The sequence below is a fragment of the Colobus angolensis genome, unplaced genomic scaffold, assembly GCF_000951035.1.
Source record: "Colobus angolensis palliatus isolate OR3802 unplaced genomic scaffold, Cang.pa_1.0 Scaffold27, whole genome shotgun sequence".
Classification (NCBI taxonomy): domain Eukaryota; kingdom Metazoa; phylum Chordata; class Mammalia; order Primates; family Cercopithecidae; genus Colobus; species Colobus angolensis.
In genome coordinates, this window is record NW_012115932.1 from 993,655 (window position 1) to 1,008,051 (window position 14,397).

Sequence of the window (14,397 nt, forward strand, 5' to 3'; positions counted from 1 at the left end):
TCAGTCACCTCACTGGAGTCTTTATGAAAGGCCTTTGGTCGTGTCATTCTGAGGAGCAAAGCCATGCCTAGAGTCCAAGGGATGGCCCCTGCGTCAGTAGTGAGATGGTGGGAGAAGAGGGGCAGGCTGCTGCCTTCTAGGCAGTGAATGGGGGCGGGGGAGGAACTAGAATATCTTTGGATGCTCTTACTACCCGAGGGGTACATGAAAGTGCCGAGCAGAATGCTTAGCACATAGTAAGTACTAGCATATTTATATATTTATTGTTATAATGTATTCATTACATAATCATTAAGAATTTGGCTCATGTATAGAATCAACCCTTGGCTGTTACCAGCCCCTCTCCCTCCAGAGCTTTCCTGAATTTTGCTTTTTTGAGGGAAGCTGGTCTCTGTGACAGTAAACCCAGCCCCAAGTTTACCTGCCAAAGGAAGGGAAAGAGTGGTAAGGCATGAACTGAAAGGCTTCAGGTGGGAAGTGCTCTTAAGTAGCACAGGAGAGGTGGGTGGAACTTGAGTAGGCAGGGAGAAGTGGGAGGGAACACGCCAAGCAGAAGCCCAGGGCCATTCTCACGTTTCAACACATAGAGTTAAGGAAGGGCCTCTTCCTCTGCGAGAATTTCGCATTTTGCAACCACCCAAAAATGTTGAGGGCATGCTTTGCTTCCAGGACAGACAGAGCAGCACAGTGAGCATGGGACACAGGATCCCTAAGTTGCTGTGTGCCCTTAAACCAGCCGCTACCTCTCTGACATTCAAAATTGAGCAATGGAAGGCAGCCTGCCCAACTGTTACCTGCCTGTCATTATGGAAGCCTGCGGATGAGGTAATGTCTGTAAATCCCAGTCTGAGAAACAAAGACCATGGAAATAGAGAAGGAGCCTCCTGAATGTGTGACTCTTTTGGGTAAATGCCCTCCATTCCTTAAGAAACAATTTATTACTTATATATTGTGTGTCACTTTAAGAAGACAGATCTGTGGCCTCTCTGTACTGTTGAGCCAATGGGAAGCTTAAAGGCATTTTGTGATTCACAGATTCTGTCAAGGCTCCTGGATAGCCTTGTCTGTACAAAGATACTTCAGAATTCAGTCAGTGGGTGCGGGACGCCTCCCAGGATGCAAAGAGCTTAGATACTGGCTTTCTAGCCATGGCCATTATACTAAGGGCTGTGTGTGATGTACCTCAAAAAAATGACCATTTAAGCCATACTTGGGCCCTGGCAACAGAGGGTGCAAATTCTTGAAAGAAATTGTTTTGAGAAGGCAGAGCTTGAGTTCAGGCAGAATTTCTTGCAGGATCATTCTGGTTGTGTGGCATTTTGATAGACTTTGGGCAACTCAGATACAGGCAGTGAGAGAGGAAAGCAAATAGGACTTTCTGGCGAGATGCCTGAGAAAGGACCCAGTGATGACTTCATCAGTAGGCCTTTTGATTCTGTTTGCGTCATTATTTGGTCACTGTAGAGCAATGGTTCTCAGGCTTTAATCTCTAGGTGAAACAGTGATGTGTTTAGTCTATCCATGTTCTATAGTCTCTGTTTTCTAAGTAAGGCAGGAGGTGAGGTCCTCTGCAGGAAATCAAGGTGATGGACTGGTTAGGAAACTTCAGGAGACTTCAGAGTTTGAAACAGTTGCCTCTGTGGGTGGAATAAGAAATCAGCTGGGGAAGAATGAGAGAATTGTCTAACTTCACTGAAGGCCTGGCTGAGATCAAAGGGAATTTGCAGGGCTGACCCTCAGAGAAGGCATGCAATAACTCTTAAGGAATATCTGAGAACTATTTTTGGTTTGTGCTTTTAAAATATGATGCTTTAAGATTTGTTTTGGCAATATATGAATGACAAGATAAGAATTCAGAACTAGCGGTCAGCCCCCTATCTCCAAGTCTGTTATTCTTCCATCTGGGAAAGAGAAATGAGGACCTGCTTCTTAGGGTTTGAAGTGGAAACTGTACGATAGAAGGATTCTCTAAAGAACTCTCCTCAGATTCTTATATTGATAAGGCAGACTTGAATATGGGACCTCAGAGAAGTGTGATATTTTAACTTTCTTGTTAATTTTTTTAAACCAGAAGTTAAGAATTTTGGTCATTGGCTTATGCATTCAACAAATCATTCATGAATTATTAATTAAGCAAGTAATTCCTGGTGTGTGCCTATCTCTGTGCTGGTTGCTGTGAGTCAAACTCAGACAAGGTGACTATCCTTGGCATTCTTAGCAACCCAAAGAATTAATGAAATATAAAGCAGTTTGTAGTGCAGTTAAAAACTGTGAACTCTAGACTGTGAGTGCTTGCTAGTGGAGTGAGAGAAATGAAGGTCATTATGGGGCTTGGCTGGTCAGACCTTTGTGGAAAAGGCATGTCTTGACTTGGGCCTTAATAGATTGGTAGGATTTAAGAAGGAAAGAAGACAGTCCATAAGGCAGTGGAGACAGTTTGAGCAAAGGCACAAAGGAAGACTATCCTTGGACAGGTTTATGATGCCCTGTATATCTTGGCCACAGAGAATGGTCTGCATGATCCTTAACATGTGTCTTTAAGGAAGCTCTTTGGATGGAATGTCTAGATTGTAGTCATGGTCATTTGCTTTAGAGTTGGAAGGCCCCTGAGAGAGGCCCAAATCCAGTGATTCTTAACTTGTTGCTGTTGTTGTTATTTTAGTACACAAAATGGACAATATTGACATGCTCCCCCCACAGCCAATCCCCCAACTCTGCTCCAGTCCTGCCACTCAAGGGAAGAGATGAACATGCAAGCAATAATATCACACAGACACCTTGAACCCTTGCCTTACATATAGTAAAATGTACCTTGTTTGCAAACCTCAGTGCTTAAGCTATTATTAGCACAAGTTACCTGCAATAACCTTCACAAGGCAGGACATCATGGTTGAGAGAGAACCAAGGCTAACCTCTATATTTTACAGACAGAGAAATTTGCCCTTTTAGAGTGAGTGAAAATGTGATTTGGGGACCTTTGTCTTCATATTGAGCCATGCTCGAGTTGCAGTTTTGCGTCGATGAAGCTGAGTTCCACGTGCTCTGATCTGGTGGCCAGACCTGAAGTCCTGCTCTTTGTTTCCGTAGCAGATGCATGGCTTCCCTTTGTGAGTTTTAGCAGGTTCATCTGAGAGGCAGCTCCTCTCCCCACATAGGCATCATGTTGGTGTTCCTCATATGACAGCCCCAGGGCCCCAGCAGGAGCAAATCAGCAAGCCACCTTGGTGGCATGACTTCCCCTCCTGAGAGCGTGAGACCGTTCCCCTGAGCCGCTGGTAGCTGCCTGGTTTGGTGTCACCAGAAAGGCTGCCTCAACCCTAACAACACAGGAAGCAGCTGGGCAAAACGGCAAATGAAGTGGCAAGTCCTTTAGCCCCCGCCAAGATCTTTTTCTCTGTCTACTCATAAACAACGAGGAAAATAGACCTTCTCCAGAGGCCTAAGTAGAGGCTGACTTGACTTCTTTGTTCTGACTGCAGGTCCCCTGTGTGGAGAGAAGCTGTAGGTGATGGAGCCTCTGGTCCCAGAAGACAGGCAGCAAGGGACTGAAACAGCAAAGACCGCCTTGCCAGTCAGTGCTGGGTACCAGCCAGGTGTCTGAACTGCTAGCAGGGAGACTTTGGGTGGTTGTCTTCTAAAGCAAATTATTAAATTTTGATCAAAACAATACATACACATGTTTTAAAAAATCAAATAGTATTGAAAGCCTTATAATGAAAAACAACCATCCAGCAGCCACCCTCCCCTAGAAGCTGCCGCTTTTAACTCACTGTTTCTTCTAGTAGCTGCCTCCTGATCTCTAAATGATATGTGCTTACACTGCTATTTCTTGATTTATCTATTTTGCACGTTGTCTGTTTACTTCCTGCTGTGATGGATGGAGATTTTGCTTTCTTACACCATCTCCCTCCCTCCCCTGCCCCCGTCTCTCAAGATAGGAAGAGCTCTATTTTAACCTAAATCGGGTTTAGTGTCTACATTATTAAGATATGTAAATGATGATCACAGAGAACCAGTAATGTCCTTTCATTGTATTTCCTTTCTTAGAGGGCTTTTCGTTTTGCTGCAGAATTTTTGTTGCAATACTTGTCTTTTTCTTTTATTTATCTATTTATTTATTTTGAGATGGAATTTCACTCTTGTTCCCCAAGCTGGAGTGAAATGGTGCGATCTCAGCTCACTGTAACCTCTGCCTCCCAGGCTCAAGCGATTCTCCTGCCTCAGCCTCCTGAGTAGCTGGGATTACAGGCATGTGCTATGACACCTGGCTAATTTTTTGTTTTGTTTTGTTTTGTTTCGTTTTTGAGACAGAGTCTTGCTCTGTTGCCCAGGCTGGAGTGCAATGGCGCGATCTCAGCTCACTGCAAGCTCCGCCTCCCGGACACCTGGCTAATTTTTTAATTTTAGTGGAAATGGGGTTTCACCATGTTAGTCAGGCTAATGTCGAACTCCTGACCTCAGGTGATCCACCTGCCTCTGCCTCCCAAAGTGCTGGGATTACAGGCGTGAGCCACCATGCCTGGCCCTCTCCTTTTCTTTTAAAGCTCTGTGTCATATGAGTTATTCTATTGCCTTCCCTTGTCTTCTCAGGAAGTGCAATGTTAACCCCAGCTCCACCCCTAATTAGCCCAGTGACCTTGCACAAGTCCATTCTCTTTTCTAAGCGTCGATTTCCTCATCAGTAGAAAGAGAGCTAGACTCCCTTCTTGTTCTCATTCTAAACCTCAGAACCTATCACTCCACCCACCTCACAGGTAGTAACATTATTACTCCTCAGATAATATTATCTGAGGAGTCTTTACTCCCGGGGGCGGGGGGCAGCCTCAGGACCTGACAGATGGCAGAAAAAGCAAAACAGGCAGGGGCAGGGGGAGGGAACAAACAAGCTAGCTGGGCCTGCCCTGTGTGGTCTAGTTCACCCCTGCAGTTTAGGGGGCTGCTCTGCGGGGTCGTATGGTTGTATCTATTGCTCTTTTCCTCCCCTGCTGTCCCCATTGGTTTTTGCTCTCCACAGCCTCTGCTTGTAGGGGCAGCGTTACAGTCCCCAAACTCCCCAAGCTCCTACTCCAACCCCAGCTGTCTTTGTACCCCTTCTGCTTATGTTACACCCAAAGTTTCCCAAAAGATAGTTATAAAAATACTAACTTTTGGTAGCAGCTTTCTTGAAATATAGTTTGCATACTGTACAATTCACTCATTTAAAAGACACAGTTCAGGGCAGGCATGGTGGCTCATGCCTGTAACCCCAGCACTTTGAGAAGTCGAGGGGAGTGGATCACCTGAGGTCAGGAGTTTGAGACCAGCCTGGCCAACATGGCAAAACCCCGTCTCTACTAAAAATACAAAAATTAGCTGGGCATGGTGGCGGGTGCCTGTTTTTCCAGCTACTCAGGAGGCTGAGGGAGGAGAATCATTTGAACCCGGGAGGTAGAGGTTGCAGTGAGTGAGATTGCACCATTGCATTCCAGCCTAGGGAACAAGAGCAAAACTCTGTCTTAAAAAAAAAAAACCAGTTCAGTGGTTTGTAATATATCCACAAATTTGTACAACCCATGATTGTAGTCAGTTTTAGAGCATTTTAGCGCCCAAGAAAGAAACCTCATGGCCTTTAGCAGCACCACCTATTTCACCCAATCCCACCCCTAGGCAACCACTAGTCTACTGTAAGTCTCCATAGATTTGCCTGTTCTGGGCATGTTTAATAAATGCAACCATAGAATACAGAGTCTTTAATGACTGGCTTCTTTCACTTAGCATAATATTGTCAAAGTTCATTCATGCTGTATCAATATCAGTACCTAATTCCTTTTTATGGCTGAAAAATATTCCATATGGCTGTACCATATTTTGTTTGTCAGTTGATGCATATTTTAGTTCTGCTTTTTAGCTGTTACAAATAATGGTGCCGTGAACATCCATGTATAAGATTTTGTGTGGACATGTATTTCCATTTCACTTGGGGTTATACCTAGGAGTAGAATTGCTGGGTCAAATGGTAACTCTGCGTTTAAAAATTTGAGGAAATACCTGATTTTCCAAAGGTGCAGCACCATCTTGCATTCCCACTAGCAACGGTGTTCCCAGTTTCTCCACATCCTTGCCAACACTTGTTATTGTCTGTCCTTTTGATTATAGCCGTCCTAGTGGGTGTGAAGTTGTATCAATTTGCATTTCCCTAATAACTAAGGACATTAATCTTTCTGTGTGCTTATTGGCTATGTGTATGTCTTTGGAGAAAAATCTGTTTCTTGCCTATTTTTAAAATCAGGTTGTCTTTATTAATGAGTTTTAAGAATTCATTTTTAAATTTATTTTATTAAAAAAAATTTTTTTGTAGAAACAAGATATCGCTCTGTTGCCCAGGCTGGTCTTGAACTCCTGGCTTAAGCGATTCTCCCATCAGCCTCCCAAAGTACTAGGATTACAGGCATGAGCCACTGTGCCCAGCCAAGAATTATTTACATATTTTATATATTTAGCAAATACATGATTTGCAAATATTTTCTTCTATTCTGTGGATGGACTTTCTTGATGGTGTCCTTTGAAGCACAAATTTTTTTATTTAGATGTTTAGTTTATTTTTTATTTTGTTGCTTGTGTTTTTGTTATTACATAATTCAAGGTCACAAAGATGTACTCATGAGTTTTATAGTTTTAGCTCTTACATAGATCTTTGAATTAATTTGTTATATATTACATTATTTATACCTCACACCATAAAACAAATTTGGCATGTGGGTATCCAGTTGTCCCAGAATCATTTGTTGAAAAGAATATTCTTTCTACATCTCTTGTCAATTGACCATAAATGTGAGGGTTTATTTCTGGATTCTCAGTTCAGTTCCATTAATTTATCATTGTTCATTGTCTGTCTTCATGGTAACACCACACAATTTTGATTACTGTAACTTTCAGTGTGTTTTGAAATCAGGAAGTGTGAGTCTTCCAATTTTGTTCGGTTCCCCCCACCCGCAAGATTGTCTTGGTTATCTTGAGTGAGTCCCTTGAATTTCCATATGAATTATAGGATCAGCTTGTCAATTTCTGCAAAGAAGCCAGCTGAGATTTTGATAGAGATTATGTTGAATCTGTAGGTTAGTTTGGGTAGTATTGCCGTGTTAACAATATTAAGTCTTCCAGCTTATGTACATGGGATATCTTTTTATTTATTTAGGTGTTCTTTAATTTTTTTCAACAGGTTTTATTGCTTTCAGAGTGTATGTTTTGCACTTATTTTGTTAAGTTTATTCCTAAGTATTGTATTATTTTTGATGCTACTGTAAATAGAATTGTTTTCTCAATTTTCTTTTCATATTGTGCATTGCTGGTATATAGAGATACAACTGATTTTTGTATGCTGATATTGTATCCTACAAACGTGCTGAACTTATGACTTTAATAGTTTTTAGTGGATTTTTCATGGATTTTCTATATACAAGACTATGTTATCTGCAAATAGGAATAGTTTTACTTTTTCATTTCTAATCTAGATGTCTTTTATTTAATTTTCTTGCCTAATTACCTTGGCTAGAACTGCCAGTACGATGTTGAATAGAAGTGCTAAGAGCAGGCTTATTTGTCTTGTTCTTGATCTTAGTGGGAAAGCATTAAGTCTGATATTAGCTAAGAGTTTTTTGTAGCCACTTATTGTCAAGTTGAGGATATTCTCTAATCCTAGCTTTTGAGTGTTTTTATCATGAAGGTGTTGAGATTTTGTCTAATGCTTTTTCTGTGTGTATTGAGATGATATGGTTTCTGACCTTTATTGGTATAGCTTATTACATTAATTGATATTCTGATGTTAATGTTAACCTGATCTTAACATTCCTGGGATAAATCTCACTTGTTCCTGGTGCATAATCTTTTCTATATGTTTCTAGATTCAGTTTTGTTGAGGCACTAACTTTTATCGAGGAATTTCTACCAGCCAAGCCATTTACATGGATTAACTCATTTAGTTTTCAAAGCCTGTGAGATAGAAACTATCATTATCCCTTATACCAAAATGAGGAGAGTGAGGCTCAGACAGGTTATGTCACCTACTCAAGGTTACACAACTAGGTATTGGCAGAGGTAAGATTCTAACTCAAGCTATCCAGTTCACCTCCACACTAAAATGCTTCTCGTGTGGGTATCAGTGGTGGACATGAAATGATTTTCAGATAATACCCAGACCTGTGTTTATGTTCATTACTGTGTTTTTTATGGCTCCTCTGTGTTTATGGCATATAATATTGGTTTTCTGTCTGTGGTTGTGATATAAAGCTTCCTTCTAAAATAAAAACTGGCAAAAAAACAGAATCTCTAGAAAAAAATATTAAGAATTATCCTGGCAATATATGGATGTGATTATGTATTCTATGCTGATTTAAATTAGCTGTTTTGTTTTTGTTTTCGAGACAGAGTCTCACTCTGTCACCCAGATATAGCAGTGGCTCCATCTCAGCTCACTACAACCTCTACCTCCCGGGATCAAGCAATGCTCCTGCCTCAGCCTCCCGAGTAGCTGGGACTACAGGTGCGCACCACTGTGCCCAGCTAATTTTTGGCTTTTTATTAGAGATGGGGTTTCACCATGTTGGCCAGGCTGGTCTCAAACTCCTGACCTCAGGAGATCTGCCCATCTTGGCCTCCCAAAGTGCTGGGATTACAGGCGTGAGCCACCGAGTCCAGCCTTATCTGTGTAGCCACCGAGTCCGGTCTTATCTGTGTTATTAATAGTGAAGGAGAAAGAATGGAAAAACTGGAAGTAAGGACATGGCCAGCTTCAGGTCGTCTCCTGTCTCCTGTGTTGTCAGGAGACCGAGGTGTGTGCATGAATTCTTTCATTCAGTACTTCCCCAGTGCCTAATCTGTTGGCGGCACTCTGCTAAGGTATCTGCATTTTCAGTGATAGGTAAGAAAATGGTCCCTGACCTTGAGGAGCTTTCACATGCATGGTTCTACTCCAAAAAGGGCATGTTATGTTTTATTTCATGGGCAAACTCAGATTGATTGCTGATGGCTTCCTGGAGCTCAGTATTTCATGAGGATTCTGAAGCTGTCTGTGGACTTAGTGGAAAATAGAGTCATTACCAATTAACAATGTCTGCCCTGGCATGGGAGGAAGAAGTGGCAGTATTTGGGTTTTATTCTGAGGCCAGGAAAACATCATAGAGTGCACTTACACAAACCTGGATGGCATAGCCCACTACACACCTACGCTATATGGTATAGCCTATTGCTCCTGGGCTGCAAACCTGTACAGCATGTTCTTGTACTGAATACTGTAGACACTTGCAACACAATGGGAAGTATTTGTGTACCTAAACATAGAAAAGGTACAGTAAAAATATGATATTATAATCTTACGGTAACACCATCGTATATATGATCCTCTGTTGACTGAAACATCATTATGAGGCAAATGACTGTAAATTTTTTTAATAGGAACAATCTAAATCTCCCTTTTATTTTTATATTTATATATTTTCTTTGTACTAATATATGTATATACACATGTGTGTACATATATATGTGTGTGTGTGTGCAGTATGTTTGTGTGTGTGTATATATACTTATATAGCCTCTGGCTGGAGAGCCATATAGACATGGAAAATATTTCCTGGCCTCTTGATGTTCATGAAACACAAAGGTGACAGTTACCTAATCTTTAGCTTGGCAGAGTTGTGTTCTTCTTGAGGAAGTAAAAAGCAGCCAAACTGGGAAAAAAATGTGCTTAGCACGTTTCAAAAAGGTACAAAACCAGGTGTGGTCTAGAAGAAAAGGGGTAGAACTGGAAGTCAAGATATCCTGTTTCTGCGCTACCTCTGCCACTAGCTGACCATGTGACCTTGAATAAAAGTGTTTACTTCTGCATAACACAGTGTCCTCCGAAACACAGCAAAAATTACACCTGCTGAATTGAATTTGCAGGATAGTTGTGATTGAGAAAATCAATATGAAGAACCTATGGAACTGAGATATTAGTGTGATAATAATAATACCTTCCTTTTTTTTGGTAGGAGAATTGTTGCAGTATTTAATTCATCTTCTCTGTTGAAAACAGGCCACAGACGAGCTAATATTGAATAAAAGTATGGCAGGCCATTGTTTAAGACTAAGCTCCTGTACTAGGCCCTTAAAAACCAGACCAAACCAAAGTGGAGTCGCTTATGCTAAATGCCACTCTCCACCTAAGTCAGCATAATAAGCAAATCCCCTCTGCCTTAACCCTTACAAAAAAGTAACCTGAAGTAACTTGATGTTAACTAATCATTTATTTTTCTATTATTGTGTTTCCTTTTTCCCACATTACAAAACCCACTGTTTTGCTGTTGCCTAGTGGGAGCTTTCATTCTATTGTATAGAAAGGAGGTGCTTCAATTCATAAATCACAAATTAAGGGCAATTAATTCTATAAATTTATTGTAATTTTGTCTTTTGACACGTCTTTGCTGGCTACTGTGTTAAGTATTCTACATGCTGTAATTATATAATCAAAATAAACATTGAGGACAGGCACTATTATAAATTGTCACCCTTACAAGGTAAGGAAACTGAGGCTCAGAGAGGTTAAGGAACATGCTATTGGTTATATAGCTTGTAAGTGGCAGATGACAGATTCAAACCCAGAACTCAAGCTTACCCACTACACTAGCCTAATATTTCACTTCAGTAAAACGTCTTAATAGTTCATTTCTTTCCAGAAAATCAAACAGATAATGACAATGCAAGTATTTTGCTTATAAAGAAGCAGGGTTTAAGCTATGAATGTCAGAACCTGCATTTCCAAAGCCATGTTCTCCTGGCAGCCATCCTGCATTTATGGGACCCATCCCCCTCTTGCTTGGGGTCTGTCAGTCATTTATGCATGAGGGGGCACCTAAAGCTCCCCTTCTCAGAAGCAAATTGCTTGTGAGCCCAATGTTAGTACTGCTTTTGGTGAAACCAGGCCACTGACTGAGTTTGTTATGAAGACACTGCATTTAAATCGGTCATGAATACCCCCCACTGAGAAGTTGCAGCTGTGTTTGGTAAATGATACTCCCAGAACACTGTTAACTTTAAAATATTTTATTAATTTATTTTTCAAAATGATGAAATGGTCACATGTTCATAGACTGAACATAAAGAATCATTCTCACTTGGAAGATTGCAAAACAGGCAGGACACTTGGGCCGAAAAGAAGTTCGTTCTTATTTTCATTTATATCTCTGTTCAAATTTCCAGAATATTTTTCCTTTCCGATTGATGTGGATTTGGCAATGCCTACCAGCACTTGAGCTAAAAATGTCGATTTCCTTCTCCCTTAGGCACTGAATGATCTACCAAAGCTCGTAGAAATCCACTATAGAAGTTATATTTGCCAGGGGAGAAGAAAGATAGCATTAATATAAACAGACTCCTAATTTATTAGCTTTGTAGGTTGTTCACTTACTGATTCTCTTCAAGGGATGTTCAGGGGTACTATTAGGCTGCAGAGGAAAACTTAATGGCTATTCTGGTAAATGAGTTTTTTGTTTGTTTGTTTGGTTTTTTTTTGTTTTTTGTTTTTTTTTGAGATGAAATTTTGCCCTTGTTGCCCAGGCTGGAGTGCAATGGCATGATCTTGGCTCATTGCAACCTCTGCCTTCTGGGTTCAAGTGATTCTCCTCCTCAGCCTCCTGAGTAGCTGGGATTACAGGCACCCACCACCACGCCCAGCTAATTTTTTTTTGTATTTTTAGTAGAAACGGGATTTCTAATAAGAAAAGTTGACCGGGCTGGTCAGGCTGGTCTTGAACTGTTGGCCAACCTAGTCTCAAACTCCTGACCTCAGGTCATCCACCTACTTCAGCCTCCCAAAGTGCTGGGATTACAGGTGTGAGCCACCATGCCCATCTGTAAATGAGTAGTTTTTAAGTTTGAGAAGCCCAGAAGAAACCTAGTTATGGGAGAAAAAGGCAAGTTGGATAAGAGCTGGGAGCTTATAAACTGATCTAGGGGATTTTATGAAAAATTTGAAACGTATATAAAATTGGATGGAAAAATACAGTAATCTCTATGTATGTGTCACACACAATCCATACTTATTAACTCGCTGCTGAATTTGTTTCATTTGTACTCACTCTTCCCCCATCTAGTATTATTTAGAAGCAAACCCCTGTGTCCTTTTATCCATATTTTAGTAGATATTTCAAGAAGATAAAGTTTCTTTTAAAACTTAACCTTGATATTATCAAACCTAAATAAAATAACGTATTTCCTTCATATTATCAAATATCCAGTCAATACTAATTTTCTAATTTTCTCGTAAAGTTATAATTTTATTTGTATGGTGGTTTGGACCTTATCCAAATAAGGTCCACACGTGATGGTATGTTCGGTCTCTTCAAAATCTATAGATTTTCCTCCCATCTCTCTTTTCTGTCTTTGCAATTTATATGTTAGAGGTCCTGAGTCATTCGTCCTGCAGAATTTGTCATAGATTGTATTTCGCTGATTACATCACTAGGGTATAGCATGTTTTTCTGCCCTCTTATATTTCCTGTGAGTTGGCATCAAAGGCCTAATTAGATTCAGGTGTTTTGTTTTGGATCCAGCATTCTTGGTGCGTTTTTCCATCATTAAGCACATAATATTTGATTGTCTTTCATTTAGGGATGTTAGCAGCTGATGATGATCAGTGCCTAGATCCATTTGTTTATAGAGGTTGGAAAACAAGGATATTGTCTTTTTTTCTTAAAAAGGAAAAAAATACTTTTATGGAAAGAAACATCCATCTCTTCTATAGTTTGGTTATCTGGTGATATAGTTTGTTTAGGAAAGACAGGTTAAATGTTTGCTTTTATTTACCAATTCTCAGCATAATAGTTGGTTCACAGGCTCATCTAACAGTAACAAAGTAATAAAAACCAAGCTTTTATTAGATGTCTTTGTGATCCATCAGGGCTCTTCCAGCACATTGCTCAATTTTAAAATCACTTGGAGTAATAGTCCCTTTTTGTGGAGTTACTCCAATAATAAAACATATATACATTCATTTGTTTCATTTTACTTTTCGATTTGGGGGCCACTTTTTATAAATTTACATTTTATTTTATAAGTATGTAAAATGTTTTGATGTTTTCAAAGTCAAATCTACAAACTGTTTTCCCTTCTTTTCCTGTTCTCTGTAGGTAACTAATTTTTCAAAGTATATGGCTTGCCTTTCCATTGTTTGTTTTTTAAGTAGAAGATGTGTGTGTAGACATCTGCAGCCCCCACTCCTGGGTAAATGAGTGCATGCTCTCCATACCATGTCCTGGAGATCACCCGTAGTAGCATGTAGAGAGGGTCCTCACTTAATTTTCCTGCTGCTTCATATTTCCCTGTATGGTGGCGCCATAGTTTATCCGGACATTCCTCTGTTAATGGATGTATTAGGCCGTTATTGCACTGCTATAAAGAGATACCTGAGGCTGGGTAATTTATAAAGAAAAGAGGTTTAATTGACTCAAGCTTCCGCAGGCTGTACAGGAAGCATGGTGCCAGCATCTACTCAGCTTCTGGGGAGGCTGCAGAAAGCTTTCAGTCGTGGCAGAAGGCAGAAGGGGGAACAGTTATACCATATGGTGAAAGCAGGAGCAAGAGAGTGGGTGGTGTGGGGGAGGGGGGTGCCACACACTTTTAAATGACCAGATCTCCTGTGAACTCAGATCTCACTCATCACCAAGGGGATGGCCCAAGCCGTTCATGAGGGACCCGCCCTCATGATCCAAACGCCTCCCACCAGGCCCCACCTCCAACACTGAGGATTAGAATTCAACATGAGATTTGGGTGAGGGCAAGTATCCTAACTATATCAATGGATGTTTGCTGTTTTCAGTTTTTGCTATCACAAGTAGTCCTGCTGTGAATGGCCTTGTGCATATATCTTTGCATATTTTTGTCAGTGCATCTTTGGGACAGATTCCTGGAAGTGGGATTGCTGGTCAAAGGGTAAAATGCTTATGGAAGTTTGTTAGATATTGCAGATTTCCTCCTACGGGAGTTGTGTCATTTTGCCATGCCTACCAACAATGTTTGGGAGAGCCTGTTCCTCCATAGTCTTGCCAACAGCATGTTTGGGAGAACCTGTTTCTCCATAGTCTTGCCAACAGCATGTGTAGTCAAAGTTTTGGATTTGAGTCGATCTAATCAGTGAGAAATGGTGTATCTCCTTGTAAGTTTCATCTGGATTTTCCTTATTGAAAATGAGATAGGACACCTTTCAAATGCAGTCTTCCTGGTCCCCTGGTTGGAACCCAGGCATTTTGTTATTAAGAAGCTGTGCACATGATTTTTTGGTGCAAGCAGGGCCAAGAACCATTAATGCAGAGTGTTTGAAAACACCTAGCATAGAGGTTGGTATGAAATAAACCTCCACTCATCAAATGTAATCTCAAAATGCGAGCG

The 14,397-nt window shown here is 40.7% G+C and overlaps 1 protein-coding gene across 2 annotated transcripts in view; it reads left to right on the forward strand.

Annotated features, from left to right (window-relative positions):
* Positions 1-583: 583 nt before the first annotated feature.
* The window catches only part of CYFIP2 (cytoplasmic FMR1 interacting protein 2), a 131,938-nt gene continuing 118,124 nt past the window's right edge, over positions 584-14,397 (forward strand). For both annotated transcript variants that reach the window (XM_011947677.1, XM_011947678.1), the window contains exon 1: positions 584-825. The gene's annotated coding sequence lies outside the window, so the exon portion shown is untranslated. The remainder of the gene's footprint in view (positions 826-14,397) is intronic.